The sequence below is a fragment of the Mytilus trossulus genome, chromosome 2 (assembly GCF_036588685.1).
Source record: "Mytilus trossulus isolate FHL-02 chromosome 2, PNRI_Mtr1.1.1.hap1, whole genome shotgun sequence".
NCBI lineage: Eukaryota > Metazoa > Mollusca > Bivalvia > Mytilida > Mytilidae > Mytilus > Mytilus trossulus.
Window position 1 is genome coordinate 57,838,005 of NC_086374.1, and position 25,173 is coordinate 57,863,177.

The window sequence follows — 25,173 nt, forward strand, 5'->3', positions numbered from 1 at the left end:
AATCAGTTAAGACCAAAAAATCAATTGTTTTCTGAATTTTGGGTTTCACCGCATTTCTCTTAAAGGTGTCAGACCACCAATTATAAATCCCTATCTGTTCAACCAAATTTTGCAATTTTCACAGCTTTCTAAAATTTTTACCTTAAGTTTAACTTCATAGAAACCAGGTATATCCTGAATTGTACATGTTTCAGCTTTCTACATGCCAATTTTCAGCATACCTTTAAAGCCTTCTAACAAAATAACTGACCTTTAAATAGAAGTACTCCAAAACAAAAACCTGGTTTTCTGGAAATCTAAAATTAGCATACTATGGAGCGCATTAATCCTCAATTTTTAATGCAAACTCATAGACAAGTAAATTTTGGCTCAAAATGATCTAGATATATTTATCTTTCACCAAAAGTTTCATTTCTGCAAATTTGTATGTAAGTTTAAGTAAACAAGGACATCAAAAGCACTATTTTGTGTCAGAGTAGGTCTACTTTTACATACGTTCTAAATTGGACGGAGTAATTGGTGGTCTGACACCTTTATATAAAGAGCAAAAAAAGTTGATCAGAAATCTTTGGTTTTGTTTTGTCTTAATCCTTAGTCAATTTGTAGTAAAAAAAATCCTTTCTGAGCATAATGCGACTCATATTACAAATTTCACAGCTCAATTTAAACTGACTGTAATGTAAGCCTTTGATAGAAAATACCTGAAAATCTCATTTTAGACTAGAGGTACATAAACTTTCAATGTCAAGATCAGTTTTTGTTGATTGTTCCTTGTTTGTTCTACTGCTTTAAAGACTTTCCACAATTTTTACAATGAGTTCAGTAAAAAATCAAAGGTATTGAAGAATCAAGGAATATTGACCCCCCTTTTTTACACCTGGTGTCAGTAATGTGACTATAAACTGATCAAAAGTGCAGTTTTGGCCATCTTACTGTTTTATTTACTATCAGTCAATAAAATTTAAGGTATAAAACTTTCATTTGAGATAATAAATGAGATTTTTGTTAGTTTATGCAGTGTTTATATCAGGCTATGTTATCTGCCATATACATGGTATGCTGCAATGATATAAGGGGTAAAAATCAAATAATTTCATTAAATCTTCATGACAACAATTTTTTTTGGGGTAGTAATCAACCTATGTTTTAATGTTTAACACCACAGAAACAACTTACTGTGCATTTATAACAATTTATAACATTTTTTATATGAAAGCATATTATTGTATGGGTGGGAAAAGCTAAAAATAGCACAAATTCAGGTTTACGGCTCCAAATTTGCAATATGTGACTTTTTACCCCAAAAAGATTAAAATGTGGCTACTACTATTTCAAATAATCAGTTAAGACCAAAAAATCAATTGTTTTCTGAATTTTGGGTTTCACCGCATTTCTCTTAAAGGTGTCAGACCACCAATTATAAATCCCTATCTGTTCAACCAAATTTTGCAATTTTCACAGCTTTCTAAAATTTTACCTTAAGTTTAACTTCATAGAAACCAGGTATATCCTGAATTGTACATGTTTCAGCTTTCTACATGCCAATTTTCAGCATACCTTTAAAGCCTTCTAACAAAATAACTGACCTTTAATAGAAGTACTCCAAAACAAAAACCTGGTTTTCTGGAAATCTAAAATTAGCATACTATGGAGCGCATTAATCCTCAATTTTTAATGCAAACTCATAGACAAGTAAATTTTGGCTCAAAATGATCTAGATATATTTATCTTTCACCAAAAGTTTCATTTCTGCAAATTTGTATGTAAGTTTAAGTAAACAAGGACATCAAAAGCACTATTTTGTGTCAGAGTAGGTCTACTTTTACATACGTTCTAAATTGGACGGAGTAATTGGTGGTCTGACACCTTTATATAAAGAGCAAAAAAAGTTGATCAGAAATCTTTGGTTTTGTTTTGTCTTAATCCTTAGTCAATTTGTAGTAAAAAAAATCCTTTCTGAGCATAATGCGACTCATATTACAAATTTCACAGCTCAATTTAAACTGACTGTAATGTAAGCCTTTGATAGAAAATACCTGAAAATCTCATTTTAGACTAGAGGTACATAAACTTTCAATGTCAAGATCAGTTTTTGTTGATTGTTCCTTGTTTGTTCTACTGCTTTAAAGACTTTCCACAATTTTTACAATGAGTTCAGTAAAAAATCAAAGGTATTGAAGAATCAAGGAATATTGACCCCCCTTTTTTACACCTGGTGTCAGTAATGTGACTATAAACTGATCAAAAGTGCAGTTTTGGCCATCTTACTGTTTTATTTACTATCAGTCAATAAAATTTAAGGTATAAAACTTTCATTTGAGATAATAAATGAGATTTTTGTTAGTTTATGCAGTGTTTATATCAGGCTATGTTATCTGCCATATACATGGTATGCTGCAATGATATAAGGGGTAAAAATCAAATAATTTCATTAAATCTTCATGACAACAATTTTTTTTGGGGTAGTAATCAACCTATGTTTTAATGTTTAACACCACAGAAACAACTTACTGTGCATTTATAACAATTTATAACATTTTTTATATGAAAGCATATTGTATGGGTGGGAAAAGCTAAAAATAGCACAAATTCAGGTTTACGGCTCCAAATTTGCAATATGTGACTTTTTACCCCCAAAAAGATTAAAATGTGGCTACTACTATTTCAAATAATCAGTTAAGACCAAAAAATCAATTGTTTTCTGAATTTTGGGTTTCACCGCATTTCTCTTAAAGGTGTCAGACCACCAATTATAAATCCCTATCTGTTCAACCAAATTTTGCAATTTTCACAGCTTTCTAAAATTTTTACCTTAAGTTTAACTTCATAGAAACCAGGTATATCCTGAATTGTACATGTTTCAGCTTTCTACATGCCAATTTTCAGCATACCTTTAAAGCCTTCTAACAAAATAACTGACCTTTAAATAGAAGTACTCCAAAACAAAAACCTGGTTTTCTGGAAATCTAAAATTAGCATACTATGGAGCGCATTAATCCTCAATTTTTAATGCAAACTCATAGACAAGTAAATTTTGGCTCAAAATGATCTAGATATATTTATCTTTCACCAAAAGTTTCATTTCTGCAAATTTGTATGTAAGTTTAAGTAAACAAGGACATCAAAAGCACTATTTTGTGTCAGAGTAGGTCTACTTTTACATACGTTCTAAATTGGACGGAGTAATTGGTGGTCTGACACCTTTATATAAAGAGCAAAAAAAGTTGATCAGAAATCTTTGGTTTTGTTTTGTCTTAATCCTTAGTCAATTTGTAGTAAAAAAAATCCTTTCTGAGCATAATGCGACTCATATTACAAATTTCACAGCTCAATTTAAACTGACTGTAATGTAAGCCTTTGATAGAAAATACCTGAAAATCTCATTTTAGACTAGAGGTACATAAACTTTCAATGTCAAGATCAGTTTTTGTTGATTGTTCCTTGTTTGTTCTACTGCTTTAAAGACTTTCCACAATTTTTACAATGAGTTCAGTAAAAAATCAAAGGTATTGAAGAATCAAGGAATATTGACCCCCCTTTTTTACACCTGGTGTCAGTAATGTGACTATAAACTGATCAAAAGTGCAGTTTTGGCCATCTTACTGTTTTATTTACTATCAGTCAATAAAATTTAAGGTATAAAACTTTCATTTGAGATAATAAATGAGATTTTTGTTAGTTTATGCAGTGTTTATATCAGGCTATGTTATCTGCCATATACATGGTATGCTGCAATGATATAAGGGGTAAAAATCAAATAATTTCATTAAATCTTCATGACAACAATTTTTTTTGGGGTAGTAATCAACCTATGTTTTAATGTTTAACACCACAGAAACAACTTACTGTGCATTTATAACAATTTATAACATTTTTTATATGAAAGCATATTGTATGGGTGGGAAAAGCTAAAAATAGCACAAATTCAGGTTTACGGCTCCAAATTTGCAATATGTGACTTTTTACCCCCAAAAAGATTAAAATGTGGCTACTACTATTTCAAATAATCAGTTAAGACCAAAAAATCAATTGTTTTCTGAATTTTGGGTTTCACCGCATTTCTCTTAAAGGTGTCAGACCACCAATTATAAATCCCTATCTGTTCAACCAAATTTTGCAATTTTCACAGCTTTCTAAAATTTTTACCTTAAGTTTAACTTCATAGAAACCAGGTATATCCTGAATTGTACATGTTTCAGCTTTCTACATGCCAATTTTCAGCATACCTTTAAAGCCTTCTAACAAAATAACTGACCTTTAAATAGAAGTACTCCAAAACAAAAACCTGGTTTTCTGGAAATCTAAAATTAGCATACTATGGAGCGCATTAATCCTCAATTTTTAATGCAAACTCATAGACAAGTAAATTTTGGCTCAAAATGATCTAGATATATTTATCTTTCACCAAAAGTTTCATTTCTGCAAATTTGTATGTAAGTTTAAGTAAACAAGGACATCAAAAGCACTATTTTGTGTCAGAGTAGGTCTACTTTTACATACGTTCTAAATTGGACGGAGTAATTGGTGGTCTGACACCTTTATATAAAGAGCAAAAAAAGTTGATCAGAAATCTTTGGTTTTGTTTTGTCTTAATCCTTAGTCAATTTGTAGTAAAAAAAATCCTTTCTGAGCATAATGCGACTCATATTACAAATTTCACAGCTCAATTTAAACTGACTGTAATGTAAGCCTTTGATAGAAAATACCTGAAAATCTCATTTTAGACTAGAGGTACATAAACTTTCAATGTCAAGATCAGTTTTTGTTGATTGTTCCTTGTTTGTTCTACTGCTTTAAAGACTTTCCACAATTTTTACAATGAGTTCAGTAAAAAATCAAAGGTATTGAAGAATCAAGGAATATTGACCCCCCTTTTTTACACCTGGTGTCAGTAATGTGACTATAAACTGATCAAAAGTGCAGTTTTGGCCATCTTACTGTTTTATTTACTATCAGTCAATAAAATTTAAGGTATAAAACTTTCATTTGAGATAATAAATGAGATTTTTGTTAGTTTATGCAGTGTTTATATCAGGCTATGTTATCTGCCATATACATGGTATGCTGCAATGATATAAGGGGTAAAAATCAAATAATTTCATTAAATCTTCATGACAACAATTTTTTTTGGGGTAGTAATCAACCTATGTTTTAATGTTTAACACCACAGAAACAACTTACTGTGCATTTATAACAATTTATAACATTTTTTATATGAAAGCATATTGTATGGGTGGGAAAAGCTAAAAATAGCACAAATTCAGGTTTACGGCTCCAAATTTGCAATATGTGACTTTTTACCCCCAAAAAGATTAAAATGTGGCTACTACTATTTCAAATAATCAGTTAAGACCAAAAAATCAATTGTTTTCTGAATTTTGGGTTTCACCGCATTTCTCTTAAAGGTGTCAGACCACCAATTATAAATCCCTATCTGTTCAACCAAATTTTGCAATTTTCACAGCTTTCTAAAATTTTTACCTTAAGTTTAACTTCATAGAAACCAGGTATATCCTGAATTGTACATGTTTCAGCTTTCTACATGCCAATTTTCAGCATACCTTTAAAGCCTTCTAACAAAATAACTGACCTTTAAATAGAAGTACTCCAAAACAAAAACCTGGTTTTCTGGAAATCTAAAATTAGCATACTATGGAGCGCATTAATCCTCAATTTTTAATGCAAACTCATAGACAAGTAAATTTTGGCTCAAAATGATCTAGATATATTTATCTTTCACCAAAAGTTTCATTTCTGCAAATTTGTATGTAAGTTTAAGTAAACAAGGACATCAAAAGCACTATTTTGTGTCAGAGTAGGTCTACTTTTACATACGTTCTAAATTGGACGGAGTAATTGGTGGTCTGACACCTTTATATAAAGAGCAAAAAAAGTTGATCAGAAATCTTTGGTTTTGTTTTGTCTTAATCCTTAGTCAATTTGTAGTAAAAAAAATCCTTTCTGAGCATAATGCGACTCATATTACAAATTTCACAGCTCAATTTAAACTGACTGTAATGTAAGCCTTTGATAGAAAATACCTGAAAATCTCATTTTAGACTAGAGGTACATAAACTTTCAATGTCAAGATCAGTTTTTGTTGATTGTTCCTTGTTTGTTCTACTGCTTTAAAGACTTTCCACAATTTTTACAATGAGTTCAGTAAAAAATCAAAGGTATTGAAGAATCAAGGAATATTGACCCCCCTTTTTTACACCTGGTGTCAGTAATGTGACTATAAACTGATCAAAAGTGCAGTTTTGGCCATCTTACTGTTTTATTTACTATCAGTCAATAAAATTTAAGGTATAAAACTTTCATTTGAGATAATAAATGAGATTTTTGTTAGTTTATGCAGTGTTTATATCAGGCTATGTTATCTGCCATATACATGGTATGCTGCAATGATATAAGGGGTAAAAATCAAATAATTTCATTAAATCTTCATGACAACAATTTTTTTTGGGGTAGTAATCAACCTATGTTTTAATGTTTAACACCACAGAAACAACTTACTGTGCATTTATAACAATTTATAACATTTTTTATATGAAAGCATATTGTATGGGTGGGAAAAGCTAAAAATAGCACAAATTCAGGTTTACGGCTCCAAATTTGCAATATGTGACTTTTTACCCCCAAAAAGATTAAAATGTGGCTACTACTATTTCAAATAATCAGTTAAGACCAAAAAATCAATTGTTTTCTGAATTTTGGGTTTCACCGCATTTCTCTTAAAGGTGTCAGACCACCAATTATAAATCCCTATCTGTTCAACCAAATTTTGCAATTTTCACAGCTTTCTAAAATTTTTACCTTAAGTTTAACTTCATAGAAACCAGGTATATCCTGAATTGTACATGTTTCAGCTTTCTACATGCCAATTTTCAGCATACCTTTAAAGCCTTCTAACAAAATAACTGACCTTTAAATAGAAGTACTCCAAAACAAAAACCTGGTTTTCTGGAAATCTAAAATTAGCATACTATGGAGCGCATTAATCCTCAATTTTTAATGCAAACTCATAGACAAGTAAATTTTGGCTCAAAATGATCTAGATATATTTATCTTTCACCAAAAGTTTCATTTCTGCAAATTTGTATGTAAGTTTAAGTAAACAAGGACATCAAAAGCACTATTTTGTGTCAGAGTAGGTCTACTTTTACATACGTTCTAAATTGGACGGAGTAATTGGTGGTCTGACACCTTTATATAAAGAGCAAAAAAAGTTGATCAGAAATCTTTGGTTTTGTTTTGTCTTAATCCTTAGTCAATTTGTAGTAAAAAAAATCCTTTCTGAGCATAATGCGACTCATATTACAAATTTCACAGCTCAATTTAAACTGACTGTAATGTAAGCCTTTGATAGAAAATACCTGAAAATCTCATTTTAGACTAGAGGTACATAAACTTTCAATGTCAAGATCAGTTTTTGTTGATTGTTCCTTGTTTGTTCTACTGCTTTAAAGACTTTCCACAATTTTTACAATGAGTTCAGTAAAAAATCAAAGGTATTGAAGAATCAAGGAATATTGACCCCCCTTTTTTACACCTGGTGTCAGTAATGTGACTATAAACTGATCAAAAGTGCAGTTTTGGCCATCTTACTGTTTTATTTACTATCAGTCAATAAAATTTAAGGTATAAAACTTTCATTTGAGATAATAAATGAGATTTTTGTTAGTTTATGCAGTGTTTATATCAGGCTATGTTATCTGCCATATACATGGTATGCTGCAATGATATAAGGGGTAAAAATCAAATAATTTCATTAAATCTTCATGACAACAATTTTTTTTGGGGTAGTAATCAACCTATGTTTTAATGTTTAACACCACAGAAACAACTTACTGTGCATTTATAACAATTTATAACATTTTTTATATGAAAGCATATTGTATGGGTGGGAAAAGCTAAAAATAGCACAAATTCAGGTTTACGGCTCCAAATTTGCAATATGTGACTTTTTACCCCCAAAAAGATTAAAATGTGGCTACTACTATTTCAAATAATCAGTTAAGACCAAAAAATCAATTGTTTTCTGAATTTTGGGTTTCACCGCATTTCTCTTAAAGGTGTCAGACCACCAATTATAAATCCCTATCTGTTCAACCAAATTTTGCAATTTTCACAGCTTTCTAAAATTTTTACCTTAAGTTTAACTTCATAGAAACCAGGTATATCCTGAATTGTACATGTTTCAGCTTTCTACATGCCAATTTTCAGCATACCTTTAAAGCCTTCTAACAAAATAACTGACCTTTAAATAGAAGTACTCCAAAACAAAAACCTGGTTTTCTGGAAATCTAAAATTAGCATACTATGGAGCGCATTAATCCTCAATTTTTAATGCAAACTCATAGACAAGTAAATTTTGGCTCAAAATGATCTAGATATATTTATCTTTCACCAAAAGTTTCATTTCTGCAAATTTGTATGTAAGTTTAAGTAAACAAGGACATCAAAAGCACTATTTTGTGTCAGAGTAGGTCTACTTTTACATACGTTCTAAATTGGACGGAGTAATTGGTGGTCTGACACCTTTATATAAAGAGCAAAAAAAGTTGATCAGAAATCTTTGGTTTTGTTTTGTCTTAATCCTTAGTCAATTTGTAGTAAAAAAAATCCTTTCTGAGCATAATGCGACTCATATTACAAATTTCACAGCTCAATTTAAACTGACTGTAATGTAAGCCTTTGATAGAAAATACCTGAAAATCTCATTTTAGACTAGAGGTACATAAACTTTCAATGTCAAGATCAGTTTTTGTTGATTGTTCCTTGTTTGTTCTACTGCTTTAAAGACTTTCCACAATTTTTACAATGAGTTCAGTAAAAAATCAAAGGTATTGAAGAATCAAGGAATATTGACCCCCCTTTTTTACACCTGGTGTCAGTAATGTGACTATAAACTGATCAAAAGTGCAGTTTTGGCCATCTTACTGTTTTATTTACTATCAGTCAATAAAATTTAAGGTATAAAACTTTCATTTGAGATAATAAATGAGATTTTTGTTAGTTTATGCAGTGTTTATATCAGGCTATGTTATCTGCCATATACATGGTATGCTGCAATGATATAAGGGGTAAAAATCAAATAATTTCATTAAATCTTCATGACAACAATTTTTTTTGGGGTAGTAATCAACCTATGTTTTAATGTTTAACACCACAGAAACAACTTACTGTGCATTTATAACAATTTATAACATTTTTTATATGAAAGCATATTGTATGGGTGGGAAAAGCTAAAAATAGCACAAATTCAGGTTTACGGCTCCAAATTTGCAATATGTGACTTTTTACCCCCAAAAAGATTAAAATGTGGCTACTACTATTTCAAATAATCAGTTAAGACCAAAAAATCAATTGTTTTCTGAATTTTGGGTTTCACCGCATTTCTCTTAAAGGTGTCAGACCACCAATTATAAATCCCTATCTGTTCAACCAAATTTTGCAATTTTCACAGCTTTCTAAAATTTTTACCTTAAGTTTAACTTCATAGAAACCAGGTATATCCTGAATTGTACATGTTTCAGCTTTCTACATGCCAATTTTCAGCATACCTTTAAAGCCTTCTAACAAAATAACTGACCTTTAAATAGAAGTACTCCAAAACAAAAACCTGGTTTTCTGGAAATCTAAAATTAGCATACTATGGAGCGCATTAATCCTCAATTTTTAATGCAAACTCATAGACAAGTAAATTTTGGCTCAAAATGATCTAGATATATTTATCTTTCACCAAAAGTTTCATTTCTGCAAATTTGTATGTAAGTTTAAGTAAACAAGGACATCAAAAGCACTATTTTGTGTCAGAGTAGGTCTACTTTTACATACGTTCTAAATTGGACGGAGTAATTGGTGGTCTGACACCTTTATATAAAGAGCAAAAAAAGTTGATCAGAAATCTTTGGTTTTGTTTTGTCTTAATCCTTAGTCAATTTGTAGTAAAAAAAATCCTTTCTGAGCATAATGCGACTCATATTACAAATTTCACAGCTCAATTTAAACTGACTGTAATGTAAGCCTTTGATAGAAAATACCTGAAAATCTCATTTTAGACTAGAGGTACATAAACTTTCAATGTCAAGATCAGTTTTTGTTGATTGTTCCTTGTTTGTTCTACTGCTTTAAAGACTTTCCACAATTTTTACAATGAGTTCAGTAAAAAATCAAAGGTATTGAAGAATCAAGGAATATTGACCCCCCTTTTTTACACCTGGTGTCAGTAATGTGACTATAAACTGATCAAAAGTGCAGTTTTGGCCATCTTACTGTTTTATTTACTATCAGTCAATAAAATTTAAGGTATAAAACTTTCATTTGAGATAATAAATGAGATTTTTGTTAGTTTATGCAGTGTTTATATCAGGCTATGTTATCTGCCATATACATGGTATGCTGCAATGATATAAGGGGTAAAAATCAAATAATTTCATTAAATCTTCATGACAACAATTTTTTTTGGGGTAGTAATCAACCTATGTTTTAATGTTTAACACCACAGAAACAACTTACTGTGCATTTATAACAATTTATAACATTTTTTATATGAAAGCATATTGTATGGGTGGGAAAAGCTAAAAATAGCACAAATTCAGGTTTACGGCTCCAAATTTGCAATATGTGACTTTTTACCCCCAAAAAGATTAAAATGTGGCTACTACTATTTCAAATAATCAGTTAAGACCAAAAAATCAATTGTTTTCTGAATTTTGGGTTTCACCGCATTTCTCTTAAAGGTGTCAGACCACCAATTATAAATCCCTATCTGTTCAACCAAATTTTGCAATTTTCACAGCTTTCTAAAATTTTTACCTTAAGTTTAACTTCATAGAAACCAGGTATATCCTGAATTGTACATGTTTCAGCTTTCTACATGCCAATTTTCAGCATACCTTTAAAGCCTTCTAACAAAATAACTGACCTTTAAATAGAAGTACTCCAAAACAAAAACCTGGTTTTCTGGAAATCTAAAATTAGCATACTATGGAGCGCATTAATCCTCAATTTTTAATGCAAACTCATAGACAAGTAAATTTTGGCTCAAAATGATCTAGATATATTTATCTTTCACCAAAAGTTTCATTTCTGCAAATTTGTATGTAAGTTTAAGTAAACAAGGACATCAAAAGCACTATTTTGTGTCAGAGTAGGTCTACTTTTACATACGTTCTAAATTGGACGGAGTAATTGGTGGTCTGACACCTTTATATAAAGAGCAAAAAAAGTTGATCAGAAATCTTTGGTTTTGTTTTGTCTTAATCCTTAGTCAATTTGTAGTAAAAAAAATCCTTTCTGAGCATAATGCGACTCATATTACAAATTTCACAGCTCAATTTAAACTGACTGTAATGTAAGCCTTTGATAGAAAATACCTGAAAATCTCATTTTAGACTAGAGGTACATAAACTTTCAATGTCAAGATCAGTTTTTGTTGATTGTTCCTTGTTTGTTCTACTGCTTTAAAGACTTTCCACAATTTTTACAATGAGTTCAGTAAAAAATCAAAGGTATTGAAGAATCAAGGAATATTGACCCCCCTTTTTTACACCTGGTGTCAGTAATGTGACTATAAACTGATCAAAAGTGCAGTTTTGGCCATCTTACTGTTTTATTTACTATCAGTCAATAAAATTTAAGGTATAAAACTTTCATTTGAGATAATAAATGAGATTTTTGTTAGTTTATGCAGTGTTTATATCAGGCTATGTTATCTGCCATATACATGGTATGCTGCAATGATATAAGGGGTAAAAATCAAATAATTTCATTAAATCTTCATGACAACAATTTTTTTTGGGGTAGTAATCAACCTATGTTTTAATGTTTAACACCACAGAAACAACTTACTGTGCATTTATAACAATTTATAACATTTTTTATATGAAAGCATATTGTATGGGTGGGAAAAGCTAAAAATAGCACAAATTCAGGTTTACGGCTCCAAATTTGCAATATGTGACTTTTTACCCCCAAAAAGATTAAAATGTGGCTACTACTATTTCAAATAATCAGTTAAGACCAAAAAATCAATTGTTTTCTGAATTTTGGGTTTCACCGCATTTCTCTTAAAGGTGTCAGACCACCAATTATAAATCCCTATCTGTTCAACCAAATTTTGCAATTTTCACAGCTTTCTAAAATTTTTACCTTAAGTTTAACTTCATAGAAACCAGGTATATCCTGAATTGTACATGTTTCAGCTTTCTACATGCCAATTTTCAGCATACCTTTAAAGCCTTCTAACAAAATAACTGACCTTTAAATAGAAGTACTCCAAAACAAAAACCTGGTTTTCTGGAAATCTAAAATTAGCATACTATGGAGCGCATTAATCCTCAATTTTTAATGCAAACTCATAGACAAGTAAATTTTGGCTCAAAATGATCTAGATATATTTATCTTTCACCAAAAGTTTCATTTCTGCAAATTTGTATGTAAGTTTAAGTAAACAAGGACATCAAAAGCACTATTTTGTGTCAGAGTAGGTCTACTTTTACATACGTTCTAAATTGGACGGAGTAATTGGTGGTCTGACACCTTTATATAAAGAGCAAAAAAAGTTGATCAGAAATCTTTGGTTTTGTTTTGTCTTAATCCTTAGTCAATTTGTAGTAAAAAAAATCCTTTCTGAGCATAATGCGACTCATATTACAAATTTCACAGCTCAATTTAAACTGACTGTAATGTAAGCCTTTGATAGAAAATACCTGAAAATCTCATTTTAGACTAGAGGTACATAAACTTTCAATGTCAAGATCAGTTTTTGTTGATTGTTCCTTGTTTGTTCTACTGCTTTAAAGACTTTCCACAATTTTTACAATAAGTTCAGTAAAAAATCAAAGGTATTGAAGAATCAAGGAATATTGACCCCCCTTTTTTACACCTGGTGTCAGTAATGTGACTATAAACTGATCAAAAGTGCAGTTTTGGCCATCTTACTGTTTTATTTACTATCAGTCAATAAAATTTAAGGTATAAAACTTTCATTTGAGATAATAAATGAGATTTTTGTTAGTTTATGCAGTGTTTATATCAGGCTATGTTATCTGCCATATACATGGTATGCTGCAATGATATAAGGGGTAAAAATCAAATAATTTCATTAAATCTTCATGACAACAATTTTTTTTGGGGTAGTAATCAACCTATGTTTTAATGTTTAACACCACAGAAACAACTTACTGTGCATTTATAACAATTTATAACATTTTTTATATGAAAGCATATTGTATGGGTGGGAAAAGCTAAAAATAGCACAAATTCAGGTTTACGGCTCCAAATTTGCAATATGTGACTTTTTACCCCCAAAAAGATTAAAATGTGGCTACTACTATTTCAAATAATCAGTTAAGACCAAAAAATCAATTGTTTTCTGAATTTTGGGTTTCACCGCATTTCTCTTAAAGGTGTCAGACCACCAATTATAAATCCCTATCTGTTCAACCAAATTTTGCAATTTTCACAGCTTTCTAAAATTTTTACCTTAAGTTTAACTTCATAGAAACCAGGTATATCCTGAATTGTACATGTTTCAGCTTTCTACATGCCAATTTTCAGCATACCTTTAAAGCCTTCTAACAAAATAACTGACCTTTAAATAGAAGTACTCCAAAACAAAAACCTGGTTTTCTGGAAATCTAAAATTAGCATACTATGGAGCGCATTAATCCTCAATTTTTAATGCAAACTCATAGACAAGTAAATTTTGGCTCAAAATGATCTAGATATATTTATCTTTCACCAAAAGTTTCATTTCTGCAAATTTGTATGTAAGTTTAAGTAAACAAGGACATCAAAAGCACTATTTTGTGTCAGAGTAGGTCTACTTTTACATACGTTCTAAATTGGACGGAGTAATTGGTGGTCTGACACCTTTATATAAAGAGCAAAAAAAGTTGATCAGAAATCTTTGGTTTTGTTTTGTCTTAATCCTTAGTCAATTTGTAGTAAAAAAAATCCTTTCTGAGCATAATGCGACTCATATTACAAATTTCACAGCTCAATTTAAACTGACTGTAATGTAAGCCTTTGATAGAAAATACCTGAAAATCTCATTTTAGACTAGAGGTACATAAACTTTCAATGTCAAGATCAGTTTTTGTTGATTGTTCCTTGTTTGTTCTACTGCTTTAAAGACTTTCCACAATTTTTACAATGAGTTCAGTAAAAAATCAAAGGTATTGAAGAATCAAGGAATATTGACCCCCCTTTTTTACACCTGGTGTCAGTAATGTGACTATAAACTGATCAAAAGTGCAGTTTTGGCCATCTTACTGTTTTATTTACTATCAGTCAATAAAATTTAAGGTATAAAACTTTCATTTGAGATAATAAATGAGATTTTTGTTAGTTTATGCAGTGTTTATATCAGGCTATGTTATCTGCCATATACATGGTATGCTGCAATGATATAAGGGGTAAAAATCAAATAATTTCATTAAATCTTCATGACAACAATTTTTTTTGGGGTAGTAATCAACCTATGTTTTAATGTTTAACACCACAGAAACAACTTACTGTGCATTTATAACAATTTATAACATTTTTTATATGAAAGCATATTGTATGGGTGGGAAAAGCTAAAAATAGCACAAATTCAGGTTTACGGCTCCAAATTTGCAATATGTGACTTTTTACCCCCAAAAAGATTAAAATGTGGCTACTACTATTTCAAATAATCAGTTAAGACCAAAAAATCAATTGTTTTCTGAATTTTGGGTTTCACCGCATTTCTCTTAAAGGTGTCAGACCACCAATTATAAATCCCTATCTGTTCAACCAAATTTTGCAATTTTCACAGCTTTCTAAAATTTTTACCTTAAGTTTAACTTCATAGAAACCAGGTATATCCTGAATTGTACATGTTTCAGCTTTCTACATGCCAATTTTCAGCATACCTTTAAAGCCTTCTAACAAAATAACTGACCTTTAAATAGAAGTACTCCAAAACAAAAACCTGGTTTTCTGGAAATCTAAAATTAGCATACTATGGAGCGCATTAATCCTCAATTTTTAATGCAAACTCATAGACAAGTAAATTTTGGCTCAAAATGATCTAGATATATTTATCTTTCACCAAAAGTTTCATTTCTGCAAATTTGTATGTAAGTTTAAGTAAACAAGGACATCAAAAGCACTATTTTGTGTCAGAGTAGGTCTACTTTTACATACGTTCTAAATTGGACGGAGTAATTGGTGGTCTGACACCTTTATATAAAGAGCAAAAAAAGTTGATCAGAAATCTTTGGTTTTGTTTTGTCTTAATCCTTAGTCAATTTGTAGTAAAAAAAATCCTTTCTGAGCATAATGCGACTCATATTACAAATTTCACAGCTCAATTTAAACTGACTGTAATGTAAGCCTTTGATAGAAAATACCTGAAAATCTCATTTTAGACTAGAGGTACATAAACTTTCAATGTCAAGATCAGTTTTTGTTGATTGTTCCTTGTTTGTTCTACTGCTTTAAAGACTTTCCACAATTTTTACAATGAGTTCAGTAAAAAATCAAAGGTATTGAAGAATCAAGGAATATTGACCCCCCTTTTTTACACCTGGTGTCAGTAATGTGACTATAAACTGATCAAAAGTGCAGTTTTGGCCATCTTACTGTTTTATTTACTATCAGTCAATAAAATTTAAGGTATAAAACTTTCATTTGAGATAATAAATGAGATTTTTGTTAGTTTATGCAGTGTTTATATCAGGCTATGTTATCTGCCATATACATGGTATGCTGCAATGATATAAGGGGTAAAAATCAAATAATTTCATTAAATCTTCATGACAACAATTTTTTTTGGGGTAGTAATCAACCTATGTTTTAATGTTTAACACCACAGAAACAACTTACTGTGCATTTATAACAATTTATAACATTTTTTATATGAAAGCATATTGTATGGGTGGGAAAAGCTAAAAATAGCACAAATTCAGGTTTACGGCTCCAAATTTGCAATATGTGACTTTTTACCCCCAAAAAGATTAAAATGTGGCTACTACTATTTCAAATAATCAGTTAAGACCAAAAAATCAATTGTTTTCTGAATTTTGGGTTTCACCGCATTTCTCTTAAAGGTGTCAGACCACCAATTATAAATCCCTATCTGTTCAACCAAATTTTGCAATTTTCACAGCTTTCTAAAATTTTTACCTTAAGTTTAACTTCATAGAAACCAGGTATATCCTGAATTGTACATGTTTCAGCTTTCTACATGCCAATTTTCAGCATACCTTTAAAGCCTTCTAACAAAATAACTGACCTTTAAATAGAAGTACTCCAAAACAAAAACCTGGTTTTCTGGAAATCTAAAATTAGCATACTATGGAGCGCATTAATCCTCAATTTTTAATGCAAACTCATAGACAAGTAAATTTTGGCTCAAAATGATCTAGATATATTTATCTTTCACCAAAAGTTTCATTTCTGCAAATTTGTATGTAAGTTTAAGTAAACAAGGACATCAAAAGCACTATTTTGTGTCAGAGTAGGTCTACTTTTACATACGTTCTAAATTGGACGGAGTAATTGGTGGTCTGACACCTTTATATAAAGAGCAAAAAAAGTTGATCAGAAATCTTTGGTTTTGTTTTGTCTTAATCCTTAGTCAATTTGTAGTAAAAAAAATCCTTTCTGAGCATAATGCGACTCATATTACAAATTTCACAGCTCAATTTAAACTGACTGTAATGTAAGCCTTTGATAGAAAATACCTGAAAATCTCATTTTAGACTAGAGGTACATAAACTTTCAATGTCAAGATCAGTTTTTGTTGATTGTTCCTTGTTTGTTCTACTGCTTTAAAGACTTTCCACAATTTTTACAATGAGTTCAGTAAAAAATCAAAGGTATTGAAGAATCAAGGAATATTGACCCCCCTTTTTTACACCTGGTGTCAGTAATGTGACTATAAACTGATCAAAAGTGCAGTTTTGGCCATCTTACTGTTTTATTTACTATCAGTCAATAAAATTTAAGGTATAAAACTTTCATTTGAGATAATAAATGAGATTTTTGTTAGTTTATGCAGTGTTTATATCAGGCTATGTTATCTGCCATATACATGGTATGCTGCAATGATATAAGGGGTAAAAATCAAATAATTTCATTAAATCTTCATGACAACAATTTTTTTTGGGGTAGTAATCAACCTATGTTTTAATGTTTAACACCACAGAAACAACTTACTGTGCATTTATAACAATTTATAACATTTTTTATATGAAAGCATATTGTATGGGTGGGAAAAGCTAAAAATAGCACAAATTCAGGTTTACGGCTCCAAATTTGCAATATGTGACTTTTTACCCCCAAAAAGATTAAAATGTGGCTACTACTATTTCAAATAATCAGTTAAGACCAAAAAATCAATTGTTTTCTGAATTTTGGGTTTCACCGCATTTCTCTTAAAGGTGTCAGACCACCAATTATAAATCCCTATCTGTTCAACCAAATTTTGCAATTTTCACAGCTTTCTAAAATTTTTACCTTAAGTTTAACTTCATAGAAACCAGGTATATCCTGAATTGTACATGTTTCAGCTTTCTACATGCCAATTTTCAGCATACCTTTAAAGCCTTCTAACAAAATAACTGACCTTTAAATAGAAGTACTCCAAAACAAAAACCTGGTTTTCTGGAAATCTAAAATTAGCATACTATGGAGCGCATTAATCCTCAATTTTTAATGCAAACTCATAGACAAGTAAATTTTGGCTCAAAATGATCTAGATATATTTATCTTTCACCAAAAGTTTCATTTCTGCAAATTTGTATGTAAGTTTAAGTAAACAAGGACATCAAAAGCACTATTTTGTGTCAGAGTAGGTCTACTTTTACATACGTTCTAAATTGGACGGAGTAATTGGTGGTCTGACACCTTTATATAAAGAGCAAAAAAAGTTGATCAGAAATCTTTGGTTTTGTTTTGTCTTAATCCTTAGTCAATTTGTAGTAAAAAAAATCCTTTCTGAGCATAATGCGACTCATATTACAAATTTCACAGCTCAATTTAAACTGACTGTAATGTAAGCCTTTGATAGAAAATACCTGAAAATCTCATTTTAGACTAGAGGTACATAAACTTTCAATGTCAAGATCAGTTTTTGTTGATTGTTCCTTGTTTGTTCTACTGCTTTAAAGACTTTCCACAATTTTTACAATGAGTTCAGTAAAAAATCAAAGGTATTGAAGAATCAAGGAATATTGACCCCCCTTTTTTACACCTGGTGTCAGTAATGTGACTATAAACTGATCAAAAGTGCAGTTTTGGCCATCTTACTGTTTTATTTACTATCAGTCAATAAAATTTAAGGTATAAAACTTTCATTTGAGATAATAAATGAGATTTTTGTTAGTTTATGCAGTGTTTATATCAGGCTATGTTATCTGCCATATACATGGTATGCTGCAATGATATAAGGGGTAAAAATCAAATAATTTCATTAAATCTTCATGACAACAATTTTTTTTGGGGTAGTAATCAACCTATGTTTTAATGTTTAACACCACAGAAACAACTTACTGTGCATTTATAACAATTTATAACATTTTTTATATGAAAGCATATTGTATGGGTGGGAAAAGCTAAAAATAGCACAAATTCAGGTTTACGGCTCCAAATTTGCAATATGTGACTTTTTACCCCCAAAAAGATTAAAATGTGGCTACTACTATTTCAAATAATCAGTTAAGACCAAAAAATCAATTGTTTTCTGAATTTTGGGTTTCACCGCATTTCTCTTAAAGGTGTCAGACCACCAATTATAAATCCCTATCTGTTCAACCAAATTTTGCAATTTTCACAGCTTTCTAAAATTTTTACCTTAAGTTTAACTTCATAGAAACCAGGTATATCCTGAATTGTACATGTTTCAGCTTTCTACATGCCAATTTTCAGCATACCTTTAAAGCCTTCTAACAAAATAACTGACCTTTAAATAGAAGTACTCCAAAACAAAAACCTGGTTTTCTGGAAATCTAAAATTAGCATACTATGGAGCGCATTAATCCTCAATTTTTAATGCAAACTCATAGACAAGTAAATTTTGGCTCAAAATGATCTAGATATATTTATCTTTCACCAAAAGTTTCATTTCTGCAAATTTGTATGTAAGTTTAAGTAAACAAGGACATCAAAAGCACTATTTTGTGTCAGAGTAGGTCTACTTTTACATACGTTCTAAATTGGACGGAGTAATTGGTGGTCTGACACCTTTATATAAAGAGCAAAAAAAGTTGATCAGAAATCTTTGGTTTTGTTTTGTCTTAATCCTTAGTCAATTTGTAGTAAAAAAAATCCTTTCTGAGCATAATGCGACTCATATTACAAATTTCACAGCTCAATTTAAACTGACTGTAATGTAAGCCTTTGATAGAAAATACCTGAAAATCTCATTTTAGACTAGAGGTACATAAACTTTCAATGTCAAGATCAGTTTTTGTTGATTGTTCCTTGTTTGTTCTACTGCTTTAAAGACTTTCCACAATTTTTACAATGAGTTCAGTAAAAAATCAAAGGTATTGAAGAATCAAGGAATATTGACCCCCCTTTTTTACACCTGGTGTCAGTAATGTGACTATAAACTGATCAAAAGTGCAGTTTTGGCCATCTTACTGTTTTATTTACTATCAGTCAATAAAATTTAAGGTATAAAACTTTCATTTGAGATAATAAATGAGATTTTTGTTAGTTTATGCAGTGTTTATATCAGGCTATGTTATCTGCCATATACATGGTATGCTGCAATGATATAAGGGGTAAAAATCAAATAATTTCATTAAATCTTCATGACAACAATTTTTTTTGGGGTAGTAATCAACCTATGTTTTAATGTTTAACACCACAGAAACAACTTACTGTGCATTTATAACAATTTATAACATTTTTTATATGAAAGCATATTGTATGGGTGGGAAAAGCTAAAAATAGCACAAATTCAGGTTTACGGCTCCAAATTTGCAATATGTGACTTTTTACCCCCAAAAAGATTAAAATGTGGCTACTACTATTTCAAATAATCAGTTAAGACCAAAAAATCAATTGTTTTCTGAATTTTGGGTTTCACCGCATTTCTCTTAAAGGTGTCAGACCACCAATTATAAATCCCTATCTGTTCAACCAAATTTTGCAATTTTCACAGCTTTCTAAAATTTTTACCTTAAGTTTAACTTCATAGAAACCAGGTATATCCTGAATTGTACATGTTTCAGCTTTCTACATGCCAATTTTCAGCATACCTTTAAAGCCTTCTAACAAAATAACTGACCTTTAAATAGAAGTACTCCAAAACAAAAACCTGGTTTTCTGGAAATCTAAAATTAGCATACTATGGAGCGCATTAATCCTCAATTTTTAATGCAAACTCATAGACAAGTAAATTTTGGCTCAAAATGATCTAGATATATTTATCTTTCACCAAAAGTTTCATTTCTGCAAATTTGTATGTAAGTTTAAGTAAACAAGGACATCAAAAGCACTATTTTGTGTCAGAGTAGGTCTACTTTTACATACGTTCTAAATTGGACGGAGTAATTGGTGGTCTGACACCTTTATATAAAGAGCAAAAAAAGTTGATCAGAAATCTTTGGTTTTGTTTTGTCTTAATCCTTAGTCAATTTGTAGTAAAAAAAATCCTTTCTGAGCATAATGCGACTCATATTACAAATTTCACAGCTCAATTTAAACTGACTGTAATGTAAGCCTTTGATAGAAAATACCTGAAAATCTCATTTTAGACTAGAGGTACATAAACTTTCAATGTCAAGATCAGTTTTTGTTGATTGTTCCTTGTTTGTTCTACTGCTTTAAAGACTTTCCACAATTTTTACAATGAGTTCAGTAAAAAATCAAAGGTATTGAAGAATCAAGGAATATTGACCCCCCTTTTTTACACCTGGTGTCAGTAATGTGACTATAAACTGATCAAAAGTGCAGTTTTGGCCATCTTACTGTTTTATTTACTATCAGTCAATAAAATTTAAGGTATAAAACTTTCATTTGAGATAATAAATGAGATTTTTGTTAGTTTATGCAGTGTTTATATCAGGCTATGTTATCTGCCATATACATGGTATGCTGCAATGATATAAGGGGTAAAAATCAAATAATTTCATTAAATCTTCATGACAACAATTTTTTTTGGGGTAGTAATCAACCTATGTTTTAATGTTTAACACCACAGAAACAACTTACTGTGCATTTATAACAATTTATAACATTTTTTATATGAAAGCATATTGTATGGGTGGGAAAAGCTAAAAATAGCACAAATTCAGGTTTACGGCTCCAAATTTGCAATATGTGACTTTTTACCCCCAAAAAGATTAAAATGTGGCTACTACTATTTCAAATAATCAGTTAAGACCAAAAAATCAATTGTTTTCTGAATTTTGGGTTTCACCGCATTTCTCTTAAAGGTGTCAGACCACCAATTATAAATCCCTATCTGTTCAACCAAATTTTGCAATTTTCACAGCTTTCTAAAATTTTTACCTTAAGTTTAACTTCATAGAAACCAGGTATATCCTGAATTGTACATGTTTCAGCTTTCTACATGCCAATTTTCAGCATACCTTTAAAGCCTTCTAACAAAATAACTGACCTTTAAATAGAAGTACTCCAAAACAAAAACCTGGTTTTCTGGAAATCTAAAATTAGCATACTATGGAGCGCATTAATCCTCAATTTTTAATGCAAACTCATAGACAAGTAAATTTTGGCTCAAAATGATCTAGATATATTTATCTTTCACCAAAAGTTTCATTTCTGCAAATTTGTATGTAAGTTTAAGTAAACAAGGACATCAAAAGCACTATTTTGTGTCAGAGTAGGTCTACTTTTACATACGTTCTAAATTGGACGGAGTAATTGGTGGTCTGACACCTTTATATAAAGAGCAAAAAAAGTTGATCAGAAATCTTTGGTTTTGTTTTGTCTTAATCCTTAGTCAATTTGTAGTAAAAAAAATCCTTTCTGAGCATAATGCGACTCATATTACAAATTTCACAGCTCAATTTAAACTGACTGTAATGTAAGCCTTTGATAGAAAATACCTGAAAATCTCATTTTAGACTAGAGGTACATAAACTTTCAATGTCAAGATCAGTTTTTGTTGATTGTTCCTTGTTTGTTCTACTGCTTTAAAGACTTTCCACAATTTTTACAATGAGTTCAGTAAAAAATCAAAGGTATTGAAGAATCAAGGAATATTGACCCCCCTTTTTTACACCTGGTGTCAGTAATGTGACTATAAACTGATCAAAAGTGCAGTTTTGGCCATCTTACTGTTTTATTTACTATCAGTCAATAAAATTTAAGGTATAAAACTTTCATTTGAGATAATAAATGAGATTTTTGTTAGTTTATGCAGTGTTTATATCAGGCTATGTTATCTGCCATATACATGGTATGCTGCAATGATATAAGGGGTAAAAATCAAATAATTTCATTAAATCTTCATGACAACAATTTTTTTTGGGGTAGTAATCAACCTATGTTTTAATGTTTAACACCACAGAAACAACTTACTGTGCATTTATAACAATTTATAACATTTTTTATATGAAAGCATATTGTATGGGTGGGAAAAGCTAAAAATAGCACAAATTCAGGTTTACGGCTCCAAATTTGCAATATGTGACTTTTTACCCCCAAAAAGATTAAAATGTGGCTACTACTATTTCAAATAATCAGTTAAGACCAAAAATCAATTGTTTTCTGAATTTTGGGTTTCACCGCATTTCTCTTAAAGGTGTCAGACCACCAATTATAAATCCCTATCTGTTCAACCAAATTTTGCAATTTTCACAGCTTTCTAAAATTTTTACCTTAAGTTTAACTTCATAGAAACCAGGTATATCCTGAATTGTACATGTTTCAGCTTTCTACATGCCAATTTTCAGCATACCTTTAAAGCCTTCTAACAAAATAACTGACCTTTAAATAGAAGTACTCCAAAACAAAAACCTGGTTTTCTGGAAATCTAAAATTAGCATACTATGGAGCGCATTAATCCTCAATTTTTAATGCAAACTCATAGACAAGTAAATTTTGGCTCAAAATGATCTAGATATATTTATCTTTCACCAAAGTTTCATTTCTGCAAATTTGTATGTAAGTTTAAGTAAACAAGGACATCAAAAGCACTATTTTGTGTCAGAGTAGGTCTACTTTTACATACGTTCTAAATTGGACGGAGTAATTGGTGGTCTGACACCTTTATATAAAGAGCAAAAAAAGTTGATCAGAAATCTTTGGTTTTGTTTTGTCTTAATCCTTAGTCAATTTGTAGTAAAAAAAATCCTTTCTGAGCATAATGCGACTCATATTACAAATTTCACAGCTCAATTTAAACTGACTGTAATGTAAGCCTTTGATAGAAAATACCTGAAAATCTCATTTTAGACTAGAGGTACATAAACTTTCAATGTCAAGATCAGTTTTTGTTGATTGTTCCTTGTTTGTTCTACTGCTTTAAAGACTTTCCACAATTTTTACAATGAGTTCAGTAAAAAATCAAAGGTATTGAAGAATCAAGGAATATTGACCCCCCTTTTTTACACCTGGTGTCAGTAATGTGACTATAAACTGATCAAAAGTGCAGTTTTGGCCATCTTACTGTTTTATTTACTATCAGTCAATAAAATTTAAGGTATAAAACTTTCATTTGAGATAATAAATGAGATTTTTGTTAGTTTATGCAGTGTTTATATCAGGCTATGTTATCTGCCATATACATGGTATGCTGCAATGATATAAGGGGTAAAAATCAAATAATTTCATTAAATCTTCATGACAACAATTTTTTTTGGGGTAGTAATCAACCTATGTTTTAATGTTTAACACCACAGAAACAACTTACTGTGCATTTATAACAATTTATAACATTTTTTATATGAAAGCATATTGTATGGGTGGGAAAAGCTAAAAATAGCACAAATTCAGGTTTACGGCTCCAAATTTGCAATATGTGACTTTTTACCCCCAAAAAGATTAAAATGTGGCTACTACTATTTCAAATAATCAGTTAAGACCAAAAAATCAATTGTTTTCTGAATTTTGGGTTTCACCGCATTTCTCTTAAAGGTGTCAGACCACCAATTATAAATCCCTATCTGTTCAACCAAATTTTGCAATTTTCACAGCTTTCTAAATTTTTACCTTAAGTTTAACTTCATAGAAACCAGGTATATCCTGAATTGTACATGTTTCAGCTTTCTACATGCCAATTTTCAGCATACCTTTAAAGCCTTCTAACAAAATAACTGACCTTTAAATAGAAGTACTCCAAAACAAAAACCTGGTTTTCTGGAAATCTAAAATTAGCATACTATGGAGCGCATTAATCCTCAATTTTTAATGCAAACTCATAGACAAGTAAATTTTGGCTCAAAATGATCTAGATATATTTATCTTTCACCAAAAGTTTCATTTCTGCAAATTTGTATGTAAGTTTAAGTAAACAAGGACATCAAAAGCACTATTTTGTGTCAGAGTAGGTCTACTTTTACATACGTTCTAAATTGGACGGAGTAATTGGTGGTCTGACACCTTTATATAAAGAGCAAAAAAAGTTGATCAGAAATCTTTGGTTTTGTTTTGTCTTAATCCTTAGTCAATTTGTAGTAAAAAAAATCCTTTCTGAGCATAATGCGACTCATATTACAAATTTCACAGCTCAATTTAAACTGACTGTAATGTAAGCCTTTGATAGAAAATACCTGAAAATCTCATTTTAGACTAGAGGTACATAAACTTTCAATGTCAAGATCAGTTTTTGTTGATTGTTCCTTGTTTGTTCTACTGCTTTAAAGACTTTCCACAATTTTTACAATGAGTTCAGTAAAAAATCAAAGGTATTGAAGAATCAAGGAATATTGACCCCCCTTTTTTACACCTGGTGTCAGTAATGTGACTATAAACTGATCAAAAGTGCAGTTTTGGCCATCTTACTGTTTTATTTACTATCAGTCAATAAAATTTAAGGTATAAAACTTTCATTTGAGATAATAAATGAGATTTTTGTTAGTTTATGCAGTGTTTATATCAGGCTATGTTATCTGCCATATACATGGTATGCTGCAATGATATAAGGGGTAAAAATCAAATAATTTCATTAAATCTTCATGACAACAATTTTTTTTGGGGTAGTAATCAACCTATGTT